This window comes from Neolamprologus multifasciatus, chromosome 7 (assembly GCF_963576455.1).
Source record: "Neolamprologus multifasciatus chromosome 7, fNeoMul1.2, whole genome shotgun sequence".
Classification (NCBI taxonomy): Eukaryota; Metazoa; Chordata; class Actinopteri; order Cichliformes; family Cichlidae; genus Neolamprologus; species Neolamprologus multifasciatus.
This window is the reverse complement of record NC_140445.1, coordinates 16,508,754-16,536,499: the sequence shown is the minus strand read 5'-3', so window position 1 is coordinate 16,536,499 and position 27,746 is coordinate 16,508,754. Positions and strand designations below refer to the sequence as shown.

Below are 27,746 nucleotides of genomic sequence, written 5' to 3'. Positions count from 1 at the left end.
CATGCAGCCAGGAGGCAGCCTGGGTTCGAACCACCGACCTTGTGATTAGTGGCTGACCTGCTCTGCCACCTGAGCTACAGCCACCCACTATAACTATATACTTAATTGCCCAGCATTGGTCATTATATACTGTATTTTGGAGACAGAGAGTTACAGGACCCTCTCCCAGACCACAGACTCATAATACAAGTCAGAGCTTTTTATATATATATATATATATATATAAAACAAGAAAGTTGTGTTTTCGAAATTGGAGTTCAAGTTATTTTTACTTCCAATAGTGTTAACATACTACACAGGTCAGGAACAAGATTTTTTTTTACATTTTCATTGTAAGTGGGCTAAAGCAGTTAATTAAACGTAGTCTAACATAAATGTAAACGCTGTAATTTGATTATTTTAATAAACCATGAAACTTGGATGGATTCGATGCCGGCGTGACCACAGTGCACACGTCTGATGTCACTCACAGTGGTCCAAGGGATTGCTCAGGGAGTTTGTGTGTTCACTCAGACACATGAAAAATTAGAGGGAACATTGGTTGGCATCTGGAAATAGCTGGCAATGTCAAACCCATTTTCATTTGCAGATCTCTTGCACTATGAAGTCACTCTACAGGAGAATCAGAATGAGTGAGCTGATAAACGATTGAGTCATAACTATTCAGCTCACAGGCTCAAGCTGGCTTTTCAGCATATCTCCGTTTGAACCACCATCTACCAGTCATTCACTCCCAGCTCTTCATTGATTCTCTGCTGTAGGGCCATGTGGTCTGGGGACTAGCTATCATGTCGCTCAGCTTCTAATGAAATGAGATCAGATAATTGATGACAGTCGCATCAAGGAAATAAGAGTGTCGCAGACTTTTAAAACGCAATCATTCTTCTGTGAGACACGAATGTCTTTCTGTGTGAGTGAGAAAAAAGCAGGACTGGTCTTTAGCCATTTGATATGCCTCTGGAGAAATAAAGTTGTCCAGTTGAAGTATGCAGATAATTCCAGGTTTAAGTCAAATTCCTTCCCACTTGGTTGTTTTGGCCAGCAGTGCTATTAGCAAAAGCAGCATTACATCAAACTCACTAACAGCTGAAACACCAGAATTAGCTAGGGTATTAGTATTAGCTATTAGCAAAGGTAAGCGTGACAAAAGCAGCAAGACATTTACCACTTGAATTGTCAGAATTTTAAAGAAGAGAATTTAAGGCTAAATAATTATCTAAATTGTGTTGTAACATTCACACTTGTTCAGCTTTGACATCAAGTATAGTGACAGTTGTATTGGCATACAGTGTTCCTACAGATTTGAGGATTTTGGTTCCATTTTAATGGGAACAAAAGTGATCTAAATCAAAAACTAGCTCTAGTCAGTGGGCTGCGTCTATTGTAGAGTTATAAATATAAAGTTTAATGCAAACAAATATGCATCCTTTTATTTTTTATTTTATTTTTTTGAAAGACTGAGGGGAACACAATGTTACATTTTTACACATCTCAGTTAAAAAAGCACATGGACAAAATTCAAAAGGAAATGAGCCACAGCTGGCAATGTAGAAATAGATAATGTTATCCGTCTGTCTGTAATGGTGTTGTGGGAAAGTATACAGGGGTAGAAAAATGCTTCCTTCTGAAATATAGTTATTACAAGCAAGTCATGAGCCATCAACAGGACCAAAATAATGAGTCCAGAAATCTTACCGAGTAAACATCCACAGCTGGTGGAGATCACTGTACGTGTCTGGACCGAGTGTCTGGTGCCCAGTGGAATTTCAAAGGCTGATGAACCCGTGGGGATATTCTTAGTGAGAAGTGGAGACCGTGTGTCTGAGAAAATAACTATTGACCTTGTTGGATTTTTAATTTGGTAATAGCGGGATAAAGAGGACTGCCAGGAAGATGAGGGCGTGGGACATTTGGTCAAATTCCCAAACTGATTCCCTCCAACTGGATGGTGAAAACAATATAAGCTATATAGAACATATGTAGCAGAGGAAAGACACCTTAAAAAGAAGAAAAACACAACAATCCTTAGCGCTTTCTTCCTCAATCACTGTGATTTGCCGAGTATGATTTTTATTATAACGAGAAGAAGTATTTTTGCTAAATCGCACAGACTGTTCGGCATTTATCTGCTGCATCAAACTCTACACATAACAACTAGTTCATCTACAACTATTTGTAGTCTCTCCCCCAAAAATCGAGACAATTGATTGGCCCAGTGTTGATGCATATTTTATGTGTTGCTCAATGCAAACACACTAAAATCAGTACAGCCTGGTATGAGACTATTAATCAAGCTATATCAACTATTCTTACTCTATTACTAAATGACTTCAGAGGTAGACGAGGCTACTGAACAACTTAGCATTTGTAGTTGTAGCCTTCAGCTAATATTATTACATTATAACTTGTGTATTTCCCTACCAGGCAATAGATAGCTGAACACAGTTCTCTGCCTTGAGCTAATGAGGTCCCACCAGAGTCAGCGTGATCAACATTAAGACATAAAGCAGCAGCATTACAATGCTCTCAGAGGAGGTATAAGCGCACATCTCTGTCTTTGCTTCCCTCCCTCTTCTGCTCACTTCAGCTCTCCACCTCCTTCTTTTCCTTTTCTTTTCCTTGTGTCCTCCTTTTTGCTCCTTTTTTTTAGTTCTTAATCAGCAACCCCTTGTTTAGCTCTTCTTGTCATTGTTGCGCTCTGTCTTTGTCATGGGATTCATTTTATGTAGTTAGGCACAATGAGATTCCACTAAATCTGGGTCAATTTTCTGTCTGAAGATTAATTTTACATGAACCTATTTCTAGAGCTCGCCGACACACTCGTACATGCACGCAAGCACATGTACAGCAGACACACACGCTGCACCTATTCATCATGCAACCAGTCTTACCATCCCCCATGAAGGACATGCACACACACACACACACACACACACACACACACACACACACACACACACACACACACACGCACACATAAACGGGGCATCCTTATTTTGCTGTTTTACCATGTAGGCAAGGAAAGAGGCGAGAGGCATCACGGTTATGATCCTCCAGGAGCAGAATAATCTGCTGAGAAGGGGGAAGCGGATGATTTGGATGTGTAGATAAATAAATCCTGGCCTGTGAGAGGACTAATGATGAGATTTTCTCAAAGCTGCTCGACCTTATCGTTTTCATCCGAGCCATGAAAACAGCACTGACTGAGAATCATGTTGGCACTTTTATTCATCACTCAGCAGTTCACTCTTTGAGAGAAGACTCTTCTGAGACATGGCAAAGTCTAGATGTAGCCCAGCGTGAACCTGATGCTCTTTCCCAGAGCTGAGAATAAATATGGACCAGCTGGAACCGCCACACTCAAATCAGATTGCTTATAGGCACCTTTGACATTTAGCTTGAAACTGTGTACAGATGGGAGGTGGGATCTTGCTATAGCTTCTTTTTATCATGTGCGTATAGTTTGCATTCAGCAACAGGCAAACTAGAAATCTGTGTTCAGAAGAATTATACAGAGATGGTGCCTTTAGTATTTTGTCTTTTGAAACTCATTTCTAAGTGGAACAAATGAAACCTCTTGACTCCGCATTAAAGGATTCTGTTGTTATATAAGATTGTCATTGTCGGCTTTTACCCCCTTTTATTCTTTAACTAAAAGAAACGAACTTTTGCTCAGGTTTTTACACTTTTTCCAGGAAACTCCAAGTCTTATTGATTACGTAACAATTTTCTTCTTAATCAGCCCTATTATTAGACTGAATCAAATATAATACTCAGGTAAAGGCTTTTGATCTGATGTCTCAGACAAAGCGGTGCAACTGTGTTGTCATTTCGTGGTTTGCTGGAATTGGTTTTCATTTCTACCAAAGTCTACCACAGGGAATGCTCTGCTTCTATTTTCCTCATGACATTATTTTAGATTTTGTTTGATAGTTTGATAGTGTGGGCTATTTTTACCTGGTGCCTTGGTGGAGTAGATCTAAAGCTGGTTGATCGATACCATAGAATTAAACCATTCACAGAAAAATGGTTTGTGGGAATCTTTTCTTCTTTCTTTCTCTATTTTTCTCTTACAGGAGGTCCATACAGTACGTGACGAGGTGGGTTTGAGTGACTGGTCTTGCCATAACTTGGCATGTCATGACAATGATGCTGAGTGATACCCAGTATATAAATCATTGAGGAAAAATTGTAATATCAGACCCTAGTCTGTCTGGAGACAGTATTTGTATGTAATGAATTTTAGGTCATCCAAATGTGATAAAATAGCAGCAAACAAAATCGTCAGTCACAATTCAATTCAATTCAATTTTATTTATATAGTGCCAAATCACAACAAAAGTTGCCTCAAGGCGCTTTATATTGTACAGTAGATCGCACAATAATCTACTGTAACAAATTAACAGTTTATTCTGTACAAAGGGATCAGTTCTCTCGCTGTATTGCACAAACAAACAGTCTAATCCATGACAAATTCGTAAATAAATTATTTTCAAATTAATTCAGTTTCTATAGCGCCAAATGACTATAACAGTTACCACAAGGTGCTTTAAATTGTAAGCTAAAGACCCTACAACAACAGAGATAAAATCTCAAGAATCAAATGACCCTCTGTGAGCAAGCACATGGTGACAGTGGAAACGAAAAACTCCCTTTTAACAAGAAGAAATCTGTGGCAGAACCCGGCTCAGAGAGGGACAGTCATCTGCTGCAACCAGTTGGAGGTGAGGGGAGGAAGACAAGACAAAAGACAAGCTGTGGAACAGAGTCAGAGATTAATAATAACTCATCTTTCCCCTTTACTGCCAAATTAATGTTCATATTACATGGTCAGTAGTAGCCATGGCCATAAAAACCATGCGTGCATGCCAGTTGTGTTGACTATACTATTATTAAGAACAATTATTGTTGATAGGAAGGCCCCAACCATACCATACTAATGTGGGAGTCAACCACTAGGACAACTCCCTCCACTGACCAATTAGATCATGATCTTCACCATCTAACAGGGTACCGTTATGCACTGGCATGCAACATGTGTGACAAAGCAACTATTTCAACTTGTCACAACATTTTGTTTTGTCTAAAGTTCTTTCTTTATTATTTTGCACATGTAAAATTGATCAACATTAGAATCTTATATTAATGTGGTTCTTAATCAGTCCTAACCTAGCTCAAGGTAGCATACACTGCAGTCCCAACCAGTACTCACTTGAGTAGCGATTCTTCTAGGAATCAAAAAGTGCTCACAAAATGACAAAGGACCTTGAGCACAGTTTGAGTGAAGACCCATTAATTAATCACTATGAGGATGTTTCACTAAAACGGGACAAATATAGGACAAATAGCAATTCCTATTAACTGTGGATGGATAGACGGACGGTGGTTTTAGCTCCACCGTCAGACGGAAGGACGGTGGAGCTAAAACCTTTAACCCAGTCAAAGGATTGTGTCCACCTGCCAGCTGAAAATACCCAGTTGGAAGGGCTTGAAGGCATTATGGAGACTTTTTTAATAGAAATGTTATGAAACAGAACATTGGTTGAAATGATGTCCGTGTTTCAACCTGACAAAATCCACTAAGCCTTTTTTTTTATATCTATATAACTGTATCCAGGGATATGATCTGGTAGACCGAGTACTACTATAAGCAGTAGGTCATTTCATTATAGTTCAGTCATTTTTCACTTGTACAAATAGGATTTAGGGTTTTGTCTCTGCACTTTCTCTAGGTAAAAAGTGACAGTAGTAAAAAGTTGAAAAAAAGCATTTTCAAGGCTGAACATCATCAAACTTTCGATGGCCAAGAAAAACAACATGGGTACACCTATAGCAGAATTGACAGCACCTGTGCAGCTACTGCTGTTTAAAGTGCAGTGTAAACACATTATGTCAAAACCTCAGAAGAATCTACCAGAGAGTATGACACAGAGTGAAATTACAGCAGAAAACATTTTTTGGTAATAAATCAAATCGAGTTAGGGGTGAGAAAACACTCGCTCACACCGAGTAACTGAATAATGTCAGGAAAAAACAGTTCAATAGAGACATTAACTGAGAAAGATGAAGTTCATTAACCCCAATCCAGTAACAGCTGTGGTTTTAAAAAATGAATGATTTTGACTCTAATATGTAGAAGACATCCAGGTTATCCAGACACGTTATTACACCGCTCCATCTGCCAGCCTCAAATGCTGAATAAATAACTTCGGTTGAAATATGAAATAAGGTTCAGGGTAAAAGTAACAGCATATACGTCACTCTGAAAATGAAAAACATTATGCATTGTTAAAGGTTGTATTATAAATGATTTATCATTTAAAAAACAGTGTGAATGAATGTGAAATGGCACATCCTTTGAAACAGAAGGTTGAATTACAAAATTACATGGTACGAACTCGACATCGGAATCTCAAAATCAAAACTCTCTGCTTTTGTGTGCATCACTATAATTTAAGCAATTTATTGGCGCTTAGCTCTCTGTGAAAGATGAGTCGTCCGCTGCTCGGTGAGACGAGCACACCGGGTGCAGTTTTAAACCTGGTGATAACTGGTCTTTCAGACAAAACTGTGAGAGAGAAACACAGCCCTGCATTTAAAACCAATAATACGAGGAAATAATCACCTGTTATTAACTTAAAAAACACAATAATAATAATAATATTAATAATAATAGCAATTAGAATGACAGGATAATGACAGCTCCTTTTTGTACAGCTATTGTAGAGCAAGGAAATGATTTATAGCTGTCCAGAGAACTACCATCAACTTTTGAAGTGGGCACTGAGGGTATGTAATTGCTAATACAATTCAGCATTAGGTATTTAATGACTTGTTCTAGAAAATACAAATAAACAGAGAAAAATGACCAAAGTGGCATCTTTAAATGACATATGTTAAAAAAGTGTCAACTCTAAACACTGTGTATAGACTTATTAAAGACGGATGGCAGCCACTGTCATGTACTGAAGCTGACAATTTGGGACTATGGTCGTCACCATTGTTACAATTACTAACCTGCAGCACCTTTTCATTTTGCTCTGTTATAGCACAGACATGTATGGGTAATTTATGCTGTTATTGTTATTTTTAATGTCTTTGTCATAGAAGTGTACATAGTCAGATGGTACATCTCTTTTTTTTTCCCTACAGCATATACCAATAATTTAGTTAAAATAAACAAATAATTACAAATAAATATAATATTAATACTGAGAGCAGTTTTAATAAAATAAATAGAGTAAAAATGAAAAAATAAAAACAACTAGAACATATGTGACTGAAAATATAAGCTACCTGTCCTAGTTGGTGGTTTGAATGCTTTAAAATGTTTACTTTAAAAGTATTACCCTGTTGGACTAAAAAGAATTGGGCTAGCTGTTCCCTTCATCCAGCCTGCATGGGAAGAATTACGTAGCCGGCTTCAATTAGTGTAAAAATATGTGCGGTATCAATGTCCTCCTGTAACTTTAGGGGGAAATGAACTGATTCGTTTGGACAAACTCCAAAGCTCATCAATTAGACTTCATATGAAGCCTTATTTTGCTGACCCAATATGCGGTTTAAATTAATTTAATTTGCTGAGGGAAAACAACTGAATGGTAATTATGTTGAACAAATCAACTTTAAACTTTGTTGATGAGAAAAAATAAGTAAATACAAGTTTTGAAGACAACAAGTGAAAAAATAATTAACTTCAGCCTCTTCAGATATAATCTATGCATAATAATGAAAAGAAGGCATGTGTTTGCTAAAAACAATTAGGCTATAAGAAAGCACTGAATTCTAGCCTGGGTAGATGCTAAATTTTAAACAGGGACTGTTTACAAGTTAGCATCTTCATCTTCAAAAATTATATAAATTGCAAATTGTGTATAAACTGTATACATAAGTTATGCTATGTATACACCTGTGTGCTACATAAAGAAGAGTTGAATACCAGTTAAATGGTCTGGTGAAGGTGAGACAGAAAGCTTTATGATTTCATAACATCTCACCCTCTCAAAAATAACCTTCACAGAGGTTGAGGCTACATTATTATACTAATTACTGCCCAGACACTGTCAGTTGTGATATTCATAATGGGTACTGCAGAGAAAAGGGTGTGAGAGGGAGACGAGAGATAAACGGAGGTAGCGAGGTGGTTGCAGCATGGGTAATGAGAAAGCCTTACTTAATATCTTTATCACTCTCATGAAGGGAAATAAATCCTTCAATATAGTGACAGACAAACGTCTAATATGCTTTTGTTCATCTTCTGGAGATGAGGTGTGCTCTGTGTGGCAAAGAATCCAGCTTGGACATCCATCAATGACTCTATTAGCACGGAAAAGTAGATGTAGCTGGTACGGGCACGATGAGTGTGATACTGCATATTATTACAGTAACTTTATCAGAGAGCTCTTGTCTTAGATTGCATTCTCATATATATTCCTCCTTAATCTATCTTATTAAAATGAAATAAGAATTAATTTGGAGCTCGGAGGGTAAGATGGGAAGGTGAATCTTATGTGGGAGATGAGGTATGCTTGGCTTGGATTGGCTAAACAAGAAAGGGGGCACGGCGTCTTGGAGGAATGACACAGGGGAGAAAACTGAGAGGGAGTGTTAAGAAGGCTAGATGAATGCAGGGAGAAGAGGGCATGAAGGAGAAAGCGAGACGAGGAAAAGATCAGAGGCAGGTTGGGGACATGATTTGTTCCAGCTGCACATGTTTGATCCGTTCCAATAACCAAGTGTCTCTGTGCAATCGGGCATGTTAAACCACTGTGCAGTGTTCTTTCCATTGTCCCTGCAAGGCCTGAAAAATGGAAATCTACAGACAGTGCTTCTGCTGTCTCTGCTTTTATACAACTACTGTTCAGAGTTGGCAGTTTTATTGGCTACTCTGTGTTTTCCCCTCAAACTGTTTGCTTGGTGCATCCTCAGACTAACATTAAGGCTTTGTAAGACTCATTGAAGCACATAGCATGAATCAGGGCAGGACATAAAAGTAGCAACACTGTTAACAAGGCTGATGGAAAGCTGGGCTAATAACTGTCAGCTCAGATGTTGAGACCTTTAGTGGTGAGAGCCCACATTGAACTGGTTTGATTGGGTCTTGGTTCTCAGTCTTCAAGTGAGTCAGTACAGCACTATAAATCTTTCCAGTTGCAGAAGATATTTCTTGATAATCATTCTACTGCAACTGCTTCTTCTTGAAGTACACCTCATGTTTAATGTCAGCCTCTTTCCACCATCAAAAAGAGTTAGTTAATTCTCCATCTTGATATTTTCCAGACAGCAGATGCATGTCCTGTAATAACATATGAATTTACAGTAAACTGCTTAAAACAACTAGAAGGGTAGTTGGAAGGCCAGCATCGGTGTTATGTCACTGTCACTCTGCCTCCTCAGCTGTATTGTGCTGATACCCTTCAAATATGAGTTACACTAATTTGTACAATTTGACACTGATGACACTGAGCAGATGGGCCTGTGCCTGTCAGACTTTGGAAAGTACCCCTCCTTTATCTCTAGAACTAAAAAGAGGTCATTCAGCTTTTTTAAATCATCAGCCTATTCAGAAATTGCAAGACAAATGGAAACCAGTAGGTGATGTCTGCCCACCCATTTCATATGATCTGCTCTTTCCAAGGCCTTGTGGAAGAAGTCCAGTTGCTTTTCTTTCCAAGCTCCTTAGAGCCAAGTTTAATGCTAGGCTACTGTATGCCAATTCATTAACATAGACAATCCTATCATTTAGGATGTGATGAACTATATAATGAATTACATTTTCTGATGTTTCGTAAATATGATTTTGTCCACTTGTGTCGTGTGCACATGTTTACATATGCACATGACACAAGTGTTTTGCTATACCATGATCGTTATGTTGAAACTGTGTTGCGAACCTATTAAGTAGTGAACCTAGAAAGCAGGATTTACAAGGTACAAACAACACAACACATGACAAAAAAAATCTTTACTTTCTGTCATCTAAATCCAGATGGTACATAATCAAAAAAAAGGGGAAAATACTAGAAAAAAAGCAAATAAGAGAACACAGCAAGTCAAAACTAGGAACATATACAGTATACAGGAAAATGGGACTATATACACACACTGGGATTGCACACACATACAGAAACAGGGAAAGACAGAGGGGGAAAATACTGGCACAGGACACAAAAGAAAGCAAACTTTTAATGTGAAACAGGAAATAACATAACAATTTGATAATAACATAACAATACTAACAATTAACATACTGAATGAGATGAAAACACAGGGATCCGAGGTATAAACACAGAAGAAGACAGAGGCAGACACAGAGGACTTCTTACTCTGCATGATGGATAAAGTTCAGGAGTTGGGCAACTAAAACTGGCAGCCAGGTGTATCTTATACCCCTGAAGGTTCTCATCTATACCAGATGTTATAATGTCATTATGTTGCCTAGCATCAACCTGCAACGAGACCCATTTGTAGCATTTTTGCACTCATAACACCTCACAAATGCACTGTATCTTTTCATTTCACAACAGTAACATTTAATACACATCACTGATATATTAAGGTGTTTTTATGTTGCCTAGCAACCACCCACAAATGAGCTGAAAAATACCATTTGTAGCACTTAACCACAACACCTTGTGGAAGCATAGTATGATTTTGATTTCACTATAATAAAATGTAATTGACAGCCACAAAACTTTATCCATTTTTTGTTATGTTGTCATGTTGCCTAGCACTCTCAAAAACAATGGACCAAACAATACTGTAGCTGCATGAGAAACACACAAATCAAAGACTGAATAATAATAGCAACTAAGACTCACATCATACTGGAATAACATGAAATCAAAACATGATCTGACCAGTTCAAATACAAAAATCAATTCCTCAAACTTTTGATCACCAAACATAAACTAAGACCTGAACATATTAATTAGGAATCAAAAAACAAAACCTAAAACTAATGGACTAATACTTGAATCATGAGAAAGACTAGGTGCAGCTATCGGTCATCTCGCATTTTTATTGCATTTTTGAATCTGATTAATTTTTCATTAATGATCTTCAATGATATTTACCGTTTTAGCTTTCTAACTGACTTCAGAGTATGTCCCACTTGGTGTTAGAATTTAACTTTGTGTTGTCTTGCCAGCTTGCTCGGTAGAAATTGTTTTGCTGTCTTGGAGAAGCAAATGGAGATGAGCGTACACTCTGTCAGTCTAAAATATGCTAGAAGTGGCATCGTTGTCTTAAAATGATATATCAACTAAATTTGGACTCATCAGATTTATAATATGCGTAGTGCTTTTGGACAGGTAATATGAATGAAAAGCAATTTTCCCAGTCTTACATATAGCATATCTCATTTCCTGGTTGTCATATTGCATCAAGTGTGTTATCATCTTCTCCAAACAGAAGTACTGGATCTCTTTGCAGTACAAAAAAAAAAAGTCGCAAAAACACCTCAGAAACACCTCATTTCAATAACTAATTAAAGCCAAGTCATCCATCAGTTATATAAACAAGCAGGTATTTCCGATTGAAGATTTATCATAATTACAATAAAATAATATGGCTGTGGCTGCTGAAGGCTGAAACCTCATCAGTTTCCAACAGCCCTGAACATTTTGAGCCATCAGCACACACATACAAAGAGCCAATGTGTTTGCTGAGAGCATTAGTGTAGGTAGGGGTGATTGCCGCCAGCGCACAGCTCAGACTTGATATATTGAATGAGTGATTTTCTGCAGACCCACATGTCAAGAGACGATTCCTTTTGGGGAGTAACACAAAAAATAGCTGACGCACAAGGGCTGTTTCTCATTCAGTCATTCAGAACTGAAGTTTTACATGTTCAGAAAGACATTTTTCATGTACTGCAGTTCTGTAGCAACAAACAAATGGGATCTGTAGGATCTGCAGCCTATTGAGATTTTGCTGTGAACAGGTTTTGTTAGATCAGCTTTTTTTTGCCAATAAGATTAAAGTAAGTACATTCATACCCACACACTCATTCCCTGAGCCCAGGATTTTTTTTGATCATGTTCTTGCTTATGTAGTGTAACAGCACCTCTTGACATTAAAATCCACGGTACATTCATGGTTAACAGGCCTTCTTAACCTCCAGACCTCCAGCAGGAGAATGGCAGCTCAGGGAGGGGTGCTGAGAAGATACATCGCATTCTCAGCATTGATCAGTGAATAGCCATCAAAAGCTTTCTAAAATATGCTTCTGGCAAGAGAGAATGTGGTGGGGGAAAATTATTTTATACAGTCGGGAGGTATCTGTAGTCTCTTTCAGACACTCACCCCTGTTAATATGACAGTATCTGATCGTGTTGGCTTCTTTTTCAGATGCACAGCCTGGCAACGTTCTTACTAGATGGGAACTAGTAATGTTCACATATCACTTCAATTTTTCTTTGAGTATTAGCTGCTTTTTCACTCATTTTGAGTCTTCGTACCATATACTGACTTTCCAGCTTGCTAGAATTGTATAAACTTTGTTTTGCCTTATGCACTGTATTTCCAGTACATATGTGTTTCAATAGTCTTTGTCTACCTAAATTTTAAGACACATAGGATGACTCAAGAATGTCTAGATATCAAAGTAATATCCCAAGCTTACATACAGGTATTAAGAAAACTGACCAATTATGTAGATGTCACTTGATGCAATGTCAAAAATATTACACAAGTACTGTGGCTTTTCTGTCACTGTTGTGATTATGTTGTAATTAACCATGAGGAACATAATTGCAGTACTGACCTGTTTTTGCATGCCCTCACTTTATCAAATTGCCACTCATCGCATGTCTGGGAAGGGATGAAATTAATGGTAAATGGACGGCTACTTATATAGCACCTTTCTACTCTAACAGAGCACTCAATGCACTTTTAAATGGCAGTGAAGTAAAACAGACACAGTCTTTAGGTTCCTTTACTGCTTTGGCTTCACTGAAATTCTGCAGTGACAAGAAATAATCAGTAAGTAGTCCCTGAATCTGTAAAGGCAAAACTTTCATCTGTTGTGGATGTTAAACAAAGTAAATAGAAACCATAAAACACACAAAGGCTACATTTAACACCAGCACTGAGAAACAAACAAAACCTACATGACATCAAAATGCATGGGAGGAACCCGCAACGCAATGAGATGCATAAAAATGACAAGGACAATGCATACAAATATGGTTCCAGTGCAACGGGTGATTTATATGTTTATTGTTAGAGGTTGTGCTTCCTATTCATTCTCATTGGTCTGTTATGCATGAACTGCTGCTCGCCTCGTCTTGAGCTTTCAATCAGGCCCAACTGCTCCGGTATGTGGTTTGTCATAATGTTTGCACATAGTATCAAAGAGAAAAGAAAAAAGAGTGCGAGAGAATCCCAGATAGAAAAAAAAAAACCAGAGACATGTAAAACACAAAGATGACGTTAGAGGAACAAAGAGGATTTGAACCAAACACAAGTACGCCAAAGTGGTGCATTAAAACAGCACAAAAGGAAAAGACGGAAGTAATAATGCAGTTTGTGGCCTCATATAGCACAGTAGAGAGCAGGCAACTTAGCGAATCACAAAACGAGTATGCACAATAAAACCTTAAGGAACTAATTTAATCTCCTCTGTAATTGTGCTGCAGTTAATTGCATGAGCAAAAGCAAAAGAAAGGAAAGAAAAGAAAGGAAAGCAAAGAAAATCACAAAAAGTAAATAAAGCTTGGAGCGCTGGCGGAAATTGATCAAATTGCTGTGTAGATTCCAGGAACAATCATTATTTTCCATTTAGAAAGAGGAAACTAATGGTCAACTGCTCATTTACTAATGGACCTTACCAACACACAAACAGAAAGGAGGGTGGAGGAACAGATTTTCATTTGTTTCAGTGCATTTCTACTGGCCAGCCAACACTGTTTGAAGGTACACCCCTCCCACTAGATACCTCAGGGTGTTGAATGAGCTAAAAAAAATGTCCATAGGTAAAAAAGATAGCATGCACAAAGCTACCTGAACTCTTTCCAGTGATAACAGTTGTATTACAGGGAGTACATTTTTCTAACAACAGATGATCTCTCTTTCTACATCCCTCTCTCGCTCGTGTCGTGTCGAAACAGCCAATTGTCTAATCAAAGCTGTTTTCCATGTGACTGAATATGAAATGTGATTATCACTGCTGAGAAAATGTTGTGTTTGTGAATGCATGCCCACGCACTCACCCAGCATGTCCATGTGCTAGCGTTCATGTTTGCTGTTGTTATCAGATGCTGCCCTCATTGGGAATGACGATCAGGGAGGGCTCAACAGCCAACTGGAGGTTTGTGTGTTTGTGTGGTAAGAACAGGGTCATGGCTGAGAGCACCATCACTGTGCTTACCTTCTATCTTTGTCCTTCATTAATTCAGAGGTTGCTTTAAAAATCCAATGAGTTTAAAATGTCTGCAGTAATAGTAGGTGAAAACACTGCATGTACCCCACAGTTGATTTGACATTCCAGCGCTATCAAAGGTGACTTAACAACATCTACACCTGAACATACGTAATGTGGAAAAGCATGACCATGTGGTTTATTGATCATGTGACCCACGACATGAAGGGATTTGCCCATCACCCAGCTGCTAATGATAGCTGCTGTGACTGTACAAAGCTTTCCAAAAGCAACATCTGACTTTTGCTTTTTGCTTTTTATCATGACAGCCAACATTTAGCAAGTCTACAAAGTACTTCTATCTTTTGAATGACAGCTCTTCTCTTTTGGTTACAGCCTAAAGGCTTCCACATCACTTTAGTTTGCCCCAAAACAGAACATCATTCTAAACTACTAACCACAGAAAGACCCATATAACTTGCCTAAAGCCAGTAAAAAGAAACCCCAACTGCCTCTGAGTGTTAAACTAGCTAATAACACAGCTTCCATGAAACGGTGTACACGGCCTGCAAAAAATGCTTTGGTAGGTGTTACATGTCGAAGTAAAATCCACATGGATGGAGGATCCAGTGTTTCCCAGCAGAACATTGCCAAGTATCACACTGACCTCGCCGCCTTCCCTTCTTCCCATAGTGCAGCGGTCCCCAACCCCCGGGCCTCGGACCGGTACCGGTCCGTGAGTCGTTTGGTACCGAGTTGAGGCTCAGGTGTGAAATGTATGGTTTTCAGGGTTTTTATCGGTTTTCAGCGTTATTTTGTTATCGTTTTTATTGTTAACTCAGTTTTCCTGGGTCTTTTCACGTGTGTTATGAATAAATCTTCTTTTTTTCGGTACCGGTACTAGTTTTATTTTGTTGTATTTATCCGCGACACCTTAAAGGCTGGTCCATGAAAATATTGTCGGGCATAAACCTGTCCATGGTGCAAAAAAGGTTGGGGACCGCTGCCATAGTGCATCCTGGTGCCAGGTGTTCCCCAGGTAAGTGACGTACATTTATCCGGCCATTCACGTGCTGTAAAAGAAAATGTGATTCATTAGACAGGGCCATGTTCTTCCATTGCTCCGTGGTCCAGTTCTGATGCTTGCATAATTCAATTCAATTCAATTTTATTTATATAGCGCCAAATCACAACAAATGTCGCCTCAAGGCGCTTCATAGATACAGAGAAAAGCCCAACAATCATATGACCCCCTATGAGCAAGCACTTTGGCGACAGTGGGAAGGAAAAACTCCCTTTTAACAGGAAGAAACCTCCGGCAGAACCAGGCTCAGGGAGGGGCGGCCATCTGCTGCGACCGGTTGGGGTGAGAGAAGGAAGACAGGATAAAGACATGCTGTGGAAGAGAGACAGAGATTAATAACAGATACGATTCAATACAGAGAGGTCTGTTAATACATAGTGAGTGAGAAAGGTGACTGGAAAGGAAAAACTCAATGCATCATGGGAATCCCCCGGCAGCCTACATCTATTGCAGCATAACTAAGGGAGGATTCAGGGTCACCTGGTCCAGCCCTAACTATATGCTTTAGCAAAAAGGAAAGTTTTAAGCCTAATCTTAAAAGTAGACATAGTGTCTGTCTCCCGAATCCAAACTGGAAGCTGGTTCCACAGAAGAGGGGCCTGAAAACTGAAGGCTCTCCCTCCCATTCTACTTTTAAATACTCTAGGAACAACAAGTAGGCCTGCAGAGCGAGAGCGAAGTGCTCTAATAGGGTGATATGGTACTACAAGGTCATTAAGATAAGATGGGGCCTGATTATTTAAGACCTTGTATGTGAGGAGCAGGATTTTGAATTCAATTCTGGATTTAACAGGAAGCCAATGAAGGGAAGCCAAAACAGGAGAAATATGCTCTCTCTTTCTAGTCCCTGTCAGTACTCTTGCTGCAGCATTTTGGATTAACTGAAGGCTTTTCAGTGAGTTTTTTGGACATCCTGATAATAATGAATTGCAGTAGTCCAGCCTGGAAGTAATAAATGCATGAACTAGTTTTTCAGCGTCACTCTGAGACAGGATATTTCTAATTTTAGAGATGTTGCGCAAATGGAAGAACGCAGTCTTACATATTTGTTTAATATGTGCGTTGAAGGACATATCCTGGTCAAAAATGACTCCAAGGTTCCTCACAGAGTTACTGGAGGCCAAGGTAATGCCATCCAGAGTAAGAATCTGGTTAGATACCAAATTTCTAAGCTTTTCAGCGCCGAGTACAATGACCTCAGTTTTATCTGAGTTGAGAAGCAGAAAGTTAGTGGCCATCCAAGTCTTTATGTCTTTAAGACATTCCTGCAGTTTAACTAATTGGTGTGTGTTATCTGGCTTCATGGACAGATAGAGCTGGGTGTCATCTGCATAGCAGTGAAAATGTATGCTATGTCTTCTAATGATGCTGCCTAGGGGAAGCATGTATAATGTAAACAGAATTGGTCCTAGCACTGAACCCTGTGGAACTCCATAATTAACCTCAGTGTGTGAAGAGGACTCTCCATTTACATGCACAAATTGGAGTCTATTAGATAGATATGATACAAACCACTGCAGTGCAATACCTGTAATACCTACAGCATGTTCTAATCGCTCTAATAGAATATTATGGTCAACAGTATCGAATGCTGCACTAAGGTCAAGAAGGACAAGCACAGAGATGAGTCCACTGTCAGAGGCCATAAGAAGATCATTTGTAACCTTCACTAAAGCTGTTTCTGTGCTGTGATGAGCTCTGAAACCTGACTGAAACTCTTCAAATAAACCATTCCTCTGCAGATGATCTGTTAGCTGTCTGACAACTACTCTTTCAAGGATTTTTGATATGAAAGGAAGGTTGGAGATTGGCCTATAATTAGCTAAGACTGCTGGGTCTAGAGATGGCTTTTTGAGTAAAGGTTTAACTGCAGCCACCTTGAAGGCCTGTGGTACATAGCCGATTATTAGAGATAGGTTGATCATATATAAGATCGAAGAATTAATCAATGGCAGAACTTCTTTGAGCAGTTTTGTAGGAATGGGGTCTAAAAGACACGTTGATGGTTTGGAGGAAGTAATTATTGACGTTAACTCAGAAAGATCGATTGGAAAAAAAGAGTCTAACTTAACATCAATGGAACTACAAGTAGCTGTAGATAATATTACATCTGTGGGATGATTATTGGTAATTTTTTCTCTAATGATAAAAATTTTATTTGTGAAGAAGTTCATGAAGTCATCACTAGTTAACGTTAAAGGGATGGTTGGCTCAAAAGAGCTCTGGCTTTTTGTCAGCCTGGCTACAGTGCTGAAGAGAAACCTGGGGTTGTTCTTATTTTCTTCAATCAGTGACGAATAGTAAGCTGTTCTGGCTTTGCGGAGGGCTTTCTTATAAAGCAACAAACTATTTCTCCAGGCTAAATGATGATCCTCTAAATTTGTGACACGCCATTTCCTCTCCAGATTACGAGTCGTCTGCTTGAGGGTACGTGTTTGAGAATTATACCACGGGGTCATGTACTTCTGATTAGAGACCTTAGTTTTCACTGGAGCTACAGTATCCAGAGTCGTACGTAGTGAGGAGGTGAAATTATTAACAAGATAATCGACCTCTGTTGGGGTAGCGTTCAGATAGCTGCTCTGCTCTGTGTTGGTACAGGGCATTGACGATGATAACAGTGGCTGGATTATATTCTTAAACTTAGTTACAGCGCTTTCAGAAAGACATCTACTTTGATAAAGTCCACTCTCCACTGCTGCGTAATCAATTATTGTAAATGTAAATGTTATCAAGAAATGATCAGACAGGAGAGGGTTTTCAGGAAACACTGTTAAATGTTCAGTTTCTATGCCATATGTTAAAACAAGATCTAGAGTGTGATTAAAGTGGTGGGTGGGTTCTTTTACATTTTGAGAGAAACTAATTGAGTCTAACAACAGATTAAATGCCATGTTGAGGCTGTCATTTTTAGCATCTACATGGATGTTAAAATCACCCACAATAATTATTTTATCTGAGCTCAGAACTAAATCAGATATAAAATCTGAGAAATCAGACAGAAACTCTGTGTAAGGCCCAGGTGGACGATAGATGATAACAAGTAAGACTGGTTTCTGAGTTTCACAGCTGGGGTGGATAATGTTAAGCATCAGGCTTTCAAATGAATTAAAAGTCTGTCTTGGTCTTTCATTAATTAATAGACTGGTGTGAAAAATTGCTGCCACACCGCCCCCTCGACCTGTGCTTCGAGATTTCTGGTAGTTAGAATGACTCGGGGGTGTTGATTCATTTAAGCTAACATAATCATCCTGCTGCAACCAGGTTTCTGTAAGGCAGAGTAAATCAATTTGTTGATCAATTATTAAGTCATGTACTAACAGAGACTTGGAAGAGAGAGACCTAATATTTAATAATCCACATTTCACTGTTTTACTCTTTGGTTCAGATGTGGATACTGTATTGTTCTTTCTTTGTAAATGTTTAAGTTGTTTGTTGCTGGTTTTTAGTTTGTTTTTTGTCTTTTTGGAAGCAGACACAGTCTCTATGGAGATGGGTTTTTGGGGGGGTAGCAGGAGGAGAGAAGCTGCAGAGAGGCGTGTAAGACTGCAACTCTGCTTCCTGGTCCCAACTCTGGATAGTCATGTTTTGAGGGGTTTAATAAATTTGTCGATATTTCTAGAAATGAGAGCTGCTCCATCCAAAGTGGGATGGATGCCATCTCTCCTAACAAGACCAGGTTTCCTCCAGAAGGTTTGCCAATTATCTATGAAGCCCACATCGTTTCTGGGACACCACTCAGACAGCCAGCAATTTAAGGAGAACATGCGGCTAAACATGTCACTCCTGGTCTGATTGGGGAGGGGACCAGAGAAAACTACAGAGTCCGACATTGTTTTGGCAAAGTTGCACACCGATTCAATATTGATTTTAGTGACCTCCGATTGGCGTAACCGGGTGTCATTACTGCCGACGTGAATTATGATTTTATTGAATTTACGTTTACCCTTAGCCAGCAGTTTTAAATTTCCTTCAATGTCGCCTGCTCTGGCCCCTGGAAGACAATTGACTATGGTTGCCGGTGTCTCTAGCTTCACATGTCTGAGAACAGAATCACCAATTACCAGAGTTTGACCCCCAGCGGGTGTGTCGCCGAGTGGGGAAAAACGGTTAGACACATGAACGGGTTGGTGGTGTACCTGGGGCTTCTGTTTAGGACTACGCTTCCTCCTCACCGTTACCCAGCCTTTCCCCAGCTGCTTGGGGTCTGCCGGGGAACAGCTAGCGGGGCCTACGCTATCTTCGGCTGCACCAGCTACAGGGGCCTGGCTAGCTAAGGGTGAGTGCAGGGTGCGAAGCCGAGTCTCCAGATCAGTAATCCTGGCCTCCAGAGCTGCAAATATGCTACATTTGTTACAGATATCATTACCGCTAAAGGAGGCCGAGGAGTAACTAAACATCTGACACAATGAGCAAGAAAGTGCAGAAGGGACAGGTGAAGTAGCCATGGTGCTAACGGGTCGGCTACGAGCTAAGCTAGCGAAACAGTACAGAGACAGTGAGTGAATACTTTGGCTATAAATTAGGTAGTGAGTACACAGAAAGTGTGCTTCGGATGAAGCACGTGAAGATTATACTGTGAAAAAAAGAATGTATTTAGAAGTTGTTAATTAAACTGCTAAGCAAATAAGCTACTCAGAAACACCACTGTGTTTGAGCAGGAACAGGAAGCGATACTATACCACAGAGCGAGCGAACACCAAGTGATCAGTCTCATGACCCTGGAAAAGTCATAGTCATGGTTGGTGCTTTTGCAGCTATGCAGCCCCATACAAAACAAACAGTGAAGCACTGTTTGTTCTGACACCTTTCTATCAGAACCAGCATTAACTTTTTTGGGCAATCTGAGCTACAGCAGCTGGTCTGCTGGATCGTACCAGACAGGCCAGTCCAACAGATGGGCTCGCCACGTGCATCAGTGAGCCTTAGCCAACCATGACACTGTCACTGGTTCACCATTGTTCCTTCCTTGGACCACTTTTGATAGATACTGCAGAGCAGGAACATCCCACAAGAGCTTCGGTTTACAAGTTTACAATTTGTTCAAATCCTTACACGCGCCTATTTTTCCTGCTTCTAACACTTTGAGCATAAAATGTTCACTTGCTCTTGAATATTTCCTAATATATCCCAGCCACAAACAGGTGCCATGATAAAGAGATAACCAGTGTTATTCACGTCACTTATCAGTGATCATCATGTTATGCCTGATCCCCCCCGCCCATTCCCACTCTATTTCATTTCATTTTCAAGTGAACCACAGAAAGACTAGCTGTGTTTTAGGGTGTAACTATGGGGGTTTTGACAAATGGCATTAAAGAGATGAATGAATTACCAGTTTGGTGGTTTCATGCAGCACACACTATGGTTTTCTCTATAGTGAATAACTACTTAATTTAAATAAAGGCTAAGCCTCACTCTATAGCAGACCTACAGGGATTCCCCACTTCTATGTTTAATTTCAACGCAGCAGTTTGGGGGTGGCAGCTGCGGTCTGTGTTTTTCTTGGCCAACAGGTGGTCTTCTGGTATGGCGGGGCTTGCTAAGGACAAATGAACACTTACAGACTGGCATCTCCAGATGGAAGTGACGTCTAGCAGTCCTTGCTTGATTTGCATTTTCTCACTTCATCCATCTTCTCTTTCTCAGACTGAGTCTGGTAATGAATGCATTTTTCTTGTTTATGTTTTTCTTCTCAGTGCCCATCTACATTTAAATAAATAACAATTAAATAATAAATTGGTACAAGTCTATAGTACCTCCTATATGTCAGAAAATAATTATTAATTATTATTTGACACCCAAAATTACTATGTTATTTCAATACAAGTATCCAAACTGCCCTTTTTATAAGTACTTTTCCAATTCAGTGTTCAGGGAGGGTGGAGCCTACAGTGGCTTTCAAAAGTATTCGGCCCCCTTATACTTTCCCACATTTTGTCACATTACAGCCACAAAAATGAATCAATTTTATTGGAATTCCACGTGAAAGACCAATACAAAGTGGTGTACACGTGAGAAGTGGAACGAAAATCATACATGATTCCAAACATTTTTTACAAATAAATAACTGCAAAGTGGGGTGGTGCGTAATTATTCAGCCCCCTTTGGTCTGAGTGCAGTCAGTTGCCCATAGACATTGCCTGATGAGTGCTAATGACTAAATAGAGTGCACCTGTGTGTAATCTAATGTCAGTACAAATACAGCTGCTGTGTGACGGCCTCAGAGGTTGTCTAAGATAATATTGGGAGCAACAACACCATGAAGTCCAAAGAACACACCAGACAGGTCAGGGATAAAGTTATTGAGAAATTTAAAGCAGGCTTAGGCTACAAAAAGATTTCCCAAGCCTTGAACATCCCACGGAGCACTGTTCAAGCGATCATTCAGAAATGGAAGGAGTATAGCACAACTGTAAACCTACCAAGACAAGGCCGTCCACCTAAACTCACAGGCCGAACAAGGAGAGCGCTGATCAGAAGTGCAGCCAAGAGGCCCATGGTGACTCTGGACGAGCTGCAGAGATCTACAGCTCAGGTGGGGGAATCTGTCCATAGGACAACTATTAGTCGTGCACTGCACAAAGTTGGCCTTTATGGAAGAGTGGCAAGAAGAAAGCCATTGTTAAAAGAAAACCATAAGAAGTCCTGTTTCCAGTTTGCCACAAGCCATGTGGGGGACACAGCAAACATGTGGAAGAAGGTGCTCTGGTCAGATGAAACCAAAATGGAGCTTTTTGGCCAAAATGCAAAACGCTATGTGTGGCGGAAAACTAACACTGCACATCACTCTGAACACACCACCCCCACTGTCAAATATGGTGGTGTCAGCATCATGCTCTGGGGGTGCTTCTCTTCAGCAGGGACAGGGAAGCTGGTCAGAGTTGATGGGAAGATTGATGGAGCCAAATACAGGGCAATCTTGGAAGAAAAGACTTGAGACTGGGGCGGAGGTTCACCTTCCAGCAGGACAACGACCCTAAACATAAAGCCAGGGCAACAATGAAATGGTTTAAAACAAAACATATACATGTGTTAGAATGGCCCAGTCAAAGTCCAGATCTAAATCCAATCGAGAATTTGTGGCAAGATCTGAAAACTGCTGTTCACAAACGCTGTCCATCTAATCTGACTGAGCTGGAGCTGTTTTGCAAAGAAGAATGGGCAAGGATTTCAGTCTCTAGATGTGCAAAGCTGGTAGACATACCCTAAAAGACTGGCAGCTGTAACTGCAGCAAAAGGTGGTTCTACAAAGTATTGACTCAGGGGGGCTTAATTGTTACGCACACCCCACTTTGCAGTTATTTATTTGTAAAAATGTTTGGAATCATGTATGATTTTTGTTCCACTTCTCACGTGTACACCACTTTGTATTGGTCTTTCATGTGGAAATCCAATAAAATTGATTCATTTCTGTGGCTGTAATGTGACAAAATGTGGAAAAGTTCAAGGGGGCTGAATACTTTTGCAAGCCACTGTATGCCAGCTGACACTGGACCAAAGGTGAGGTACAGCCATGAGTTTCCTGTCTATTCAATTTTAATTAAATTCAGTTCATTTCAATTTTATTTATATAGCACCAAATTACAACAACAGTCAACAACAGTTTTGTTAGGTTTTATATTGTAAGGTAGAGACCGTACAATAATACGGAGAGAACCAAACAACCCCTCATGAGCACACACTTGATGACAGTGGGTAGGAAAAACCTTACTTTTAAGGGGCAGAAATCTCAGAAAGAACCAGGGATGAGCATCCATCTGCTGTGACCAGTTGGTGGTGAGGGAGGGAGACAGGATAAAAGACAGAAGAAAGCCAGTCTCCATCACAGGGCTAAGATAGAGAAAAGCAGACAACCACACACATTCACACTTACAGCCATGTTTGTCTGTGGAGAAAACCAACAAAGGAACAAGTCAGTTCTGGCTTCAGGCAACTGGAAGCCAGAACCATTATGTTGAGCCCTGTCACCGATCACCGAATGCTCTTAAATGATTTCTTCAGAGCTTCCTTATACTTACAAGTTTTGGTAGGCTAGTATAGAATGACCCCTAAAAGAACATGTGAGCGTTTTTCAGAAATACCACTTAATTTTTTTGTATCTTTAAGTTGAATGAGTCAGCACGAGACATGACATAATCCACATGCGGATGTAAAGGGAGGTGGTGCACACACAGGACAGCAGTCATGGAAGTCATGTGTACACCAAATTCATCAAAATCTTGTATTTACTATAAAAAAATAATAATCTAGCTGTGGGTACAAACATTTTTGATCAAGGACAGCTTGGACTCTCTGTAGACTGTTTCTTATTTTATTCTGCTTTTTTTTTTCTTCTTCCCATCGCTCACTTCTTCTGTCACTTGTTTTCCATCCAATTAGTCCTTATACATTCTGGCATCCCTCACTCTTTGAGTTGCCAGATTGTTCAGTCAAGTAGTTTTCCTTTTGCCTGTTCTTGGTCGATGCCTTTTCTATGCCAGCCTTATTTTTGTTTTTGAAATTTTTTTTAGGATTGTGTATTCTGGCTGCTCTTTCTCTGTATCAACTGCTCTGCTAACTTGACATCCACTTTATGACCCTGCGCTGCAATTAAAGTATTTGTTTTCTGGACTTTTCCTATGATCCCTGCATGTGAGCCAATCCCCTAAACTCTGGTTGTCACAGTAAGTGTGAACCAAGCAGTGAAGCTTTGTGATATGAAAAACACAGAGTTGAAAGATGCTGGGGGGATAAATCTCTTTGGACTCCTCAATATGAATGAGGCCTTTTATAACACAGAGTATGTTTTGTACTACTGTTAAGATAAAAAATATTGATTAGTGCATGTTTATGGTTATTTTTATTCCCATGGTGTTCCTTCCTCAAGATTTCATCATCTTTTCTCTTCCCTCTCTGCTTTTCCCCACCAAAAAGAGAAAAAAAGTGTTTTCATTCGCCTCCACTGATGCTACTGCACTCCCTACTCTAGGGACTGCCTACTAAACCTCGACTCACGATCGATCCCAGATAAACACATTATATTCTATCTCTAGCACAAAATGCGATTCCTAGCCCTTTATAATGACACAGTGCACAGGGACAAAACAAAACCGCCACAGATAACAAAGTGCGCTTGGCGTATATCCAGCAGGTTTACCATTTAGGTCATGATTGTTAACACAGTCTGTGTTTTTCCTTGCCAGGCTAGAGCAAACTGAAATAATGATGCGGACATCCAAGGCAGTCCTAATTTTCTGTTTTTTCCCCCCCAGATCTGAGGTGAGGTGATGTAATGTAGAAGGTGATTCATGTTAATTACCAAGCATGTGGCTTTAAAGGTTAGCCAAGAAAAGGAAGACCTCCATCCTCAAAGCCAGCTGGAAGTTGGACTTGGATCAAACACTTACTGCCTGCAGACGGTGGAAACATGGCCCGAGCTATTGAGTAATCCCCAAATACAAACAAACAGGCAATACGCGTTTGTGGTACCTGTGCATATTGTGCATGCATGTTTGTGCATTCTTTCAGTTGAACCATTGACAGCGCAGTAATTATTGCAGAAATATCTTTGAGCTATAAATTTCAGTTTCATCTCAGTAGAAAGAGCTGCTTGTGTGCAGAGTATCCCAGCACCATTCCTATGTGTTTGCAGATGAGTGGGCATGTTGTTTTGGTTGGTTTGTGAGCTTGAGGGCTCCAGCCCTTTTTCCACAGTCTGCATCCAGATAGTGTTTGATCTTAATCCAAGGCTGAGAGGTTTCCTGTTGGAGGTCTCTACATCCCCAGACCTTTAATTCATTGGGCATACGCACAGATTTTACACAGATACCACAGCTGGTGATTCAGAGCTTTTAAAATTCAGCCATACATTACTGAATTAGTAATTCAATGCATTCTTGAGTAAATTAGTGTTATTAATAGCACAGTACATTTCCTTCTATGCCTTTGTAGTTGACAGTATGGCCCATGTGGCAATATGTAATCTGTAGATTGCTATGAGCAGAGCTTAATGACTGACCTGGATCCACGATTGGAGCTCCCATCAGGCATCATTTCAGTGGCTTAAACCCCATCCCAGCTGCTGCCTCACAGCCTCTGGGCATGGCCATTTTCACACTATGAACATAAAGTACATGATTGGATGGGGTTTGGATGATAACAGCCAAGGTAGTGACAGACAATATATCATGCAGCAGATTTATCTGAAAATGTTTTTTTTAATTGAATTCACAGTCTTCAGAAACCCATAACAATCGATATGTTTTGCCCTTGCAGGAGGAGCTAAAACACAGAGTGAAAAAGGAGTTATGGTGTGAATTTGTGGCACAGGGGTGATAAGTTAGAAACACACAAAGAAGGTGAAATTTGAAATAGGTCAAGACTGAAACAGGACTTACTGAAAGCAAGTGACTTGTGTGATTCTCACCTGCTGGTGAGTATTTAAAATCTTTTTATAGCATTTACTGTACAACACTTGAAACAATGACATACTAATGATGGTATTAATACAAAGTGAAACCAACAACATGTAGATATATATCTTAATCAGACTGTTGATGATTGACTGCACTTTGTTTTTGCAAAGAAAAGAAATAATGTCTGTAACCTTTTAAATACCTGCACACCATATACTATATATATGTTTTTGCCCTGCGCAGTAGTGAGATGTTGCAATTATATTCACTAAAGTTAATTGTTAAGCAAAGTTATGGGAGAATGTGTACACATTTGCTCATCCAATTAAGACTTACGATGCAGTTTAATTCAGTTCTATTCTGCACAGTATTCTTTATCTCAGCTCCTTTGCCACAAGGGGGCAGCACTGCAGGCAGCTCTGTACATTTCAATTGCATATTTGACAAAACATGTTTAATTTTTCACCCCCAACCCTGAGCCTGATTCTGCAGGAGGTTTCTTCCTGTTAAGATGGAGTTTTTCCTTTCCACTCTCACCAAGTGCTTGTACATAGGGGGTTGGTTGACTATTGAGGTTTTCTCTGAGGTTCTCTCATTACAATATAAAGTGCCGTGAGGTGAGCGCCATTGTGAATTAGGGCTATGTAAATACATTTGAATTGAACTGGCTTACATCAAACACCAGCCTTCATGACACAACCCTAAAGGGGATTTGTGTTTCTGGCTCAAACTGGATCAGTAAGCTTTTCCTTACCAAGCAAAAATGTTAACCACTACACCATCATCTTCACCAGCCAACAGGGCTTTTTCTGCATAAATAATGATTTTATAAAGGATCTTTGTGTGCAGTGACGTGGCATGTAGACCACCACCAGCGACAAACACATATCTGCAGTATCTCACACACACATGCACACCTTCAGACACCAAGCTACTTTTTGCACAATACTCAATAGTTTTGCACAATACTCAGTATTTTGCACATTTCCTTTGAACTGTATTGTGTGTACTGTATTGTGTCTGTATCGTCCTGTTCTGTCTAGTGTTGCACTGTCTTGTCTTGTTTTTTTGCAAATTTTGCACATTGCACTTTACGTAGTCCTGTGTTCGTCTGTTATATGTCATATGTAGCACCAGGGTCTTGAATGAACTTTGTCTTGTTTCACTCTGTACTATAGCATTGCACATGGCTGAAATGACATTAAAAGCCACTTGAATTTACTTGACTATCTGGATAACTCTTTGTCTCCCATTCCATTCTACAGGGATTTTATAGTAGACAGACATCAGAGCAGGTTTAATGTAAGGACCAAAGTGGAGGAAGAACGATGGTGTTACCTCTCAATTTATTTGTTGCATAGAATAGCAAGGCCAGCTGTGAGAGGAAGGAAGTAATTTAGGCACCTGCAGTGGACTGAGGACCTCCCTCTTCTCTCCCTCTTGTGGCATTGCTTTCTCTCTCTCCCTTTCTATTTATCCGATTTCTCCCGCAGTGGTTATTCTCATCCCCAGCTCATCCAACAAACCCCTGTCTCATGAACTAAAATGATATGTGCCTTGTTACATAGTAGAGCAAAAGCAAATACAGACTCGGTCCCAAATGTGGACAAAAAATGCTACAGTGTAGGCCAGGAAGATTTCCTGCTCTCATCTGTGAGGAGAATGGGAATACGAAATGTTTGAGATAAGATCCCTCGCTCTTTCGCTGACTTTAATATTTAGCCCAAAACTTTGCTTTCTGCTTCACTCCGGGTCAGACGAAGGGAAGAGAAGTGTGAGTAGCTGTGAAAGGCTTAATTGACTGACACAGTGAAAGTGCTGCAGACTGCTAACACTTTGGAGGTGATATTGAGAATGTGGGAGTATGAAAGCGAGATTAAATAGATCGGGAGTATTGGAAAAG

The 27,746-nt window shown here is 39.8% G+C and overlaps 1 long non-coding RNA gene across 1 annotated transcript in view; it reads left to right on the top strand.

Moving 5' to 3' along the window:
- Positions 1 to 20,037, top strand: part of LOC146514017 (uncharacterized) — a 50,119-nt gene extending 30,082 nt beyond the window's left edge. The window contains exon 2 of the long non-coding RNA XR_014875362.1: positions 15,596 to 20,037. This is a non-coding gene — a long non-coding RNA (uncharacterized LOC146514017). The remainder of the gene's footprint in view (positions 1 to 15,595) is intronic.
- Positions 20,038 to 27,746: the final 7,709 nt, after the last annotated feature.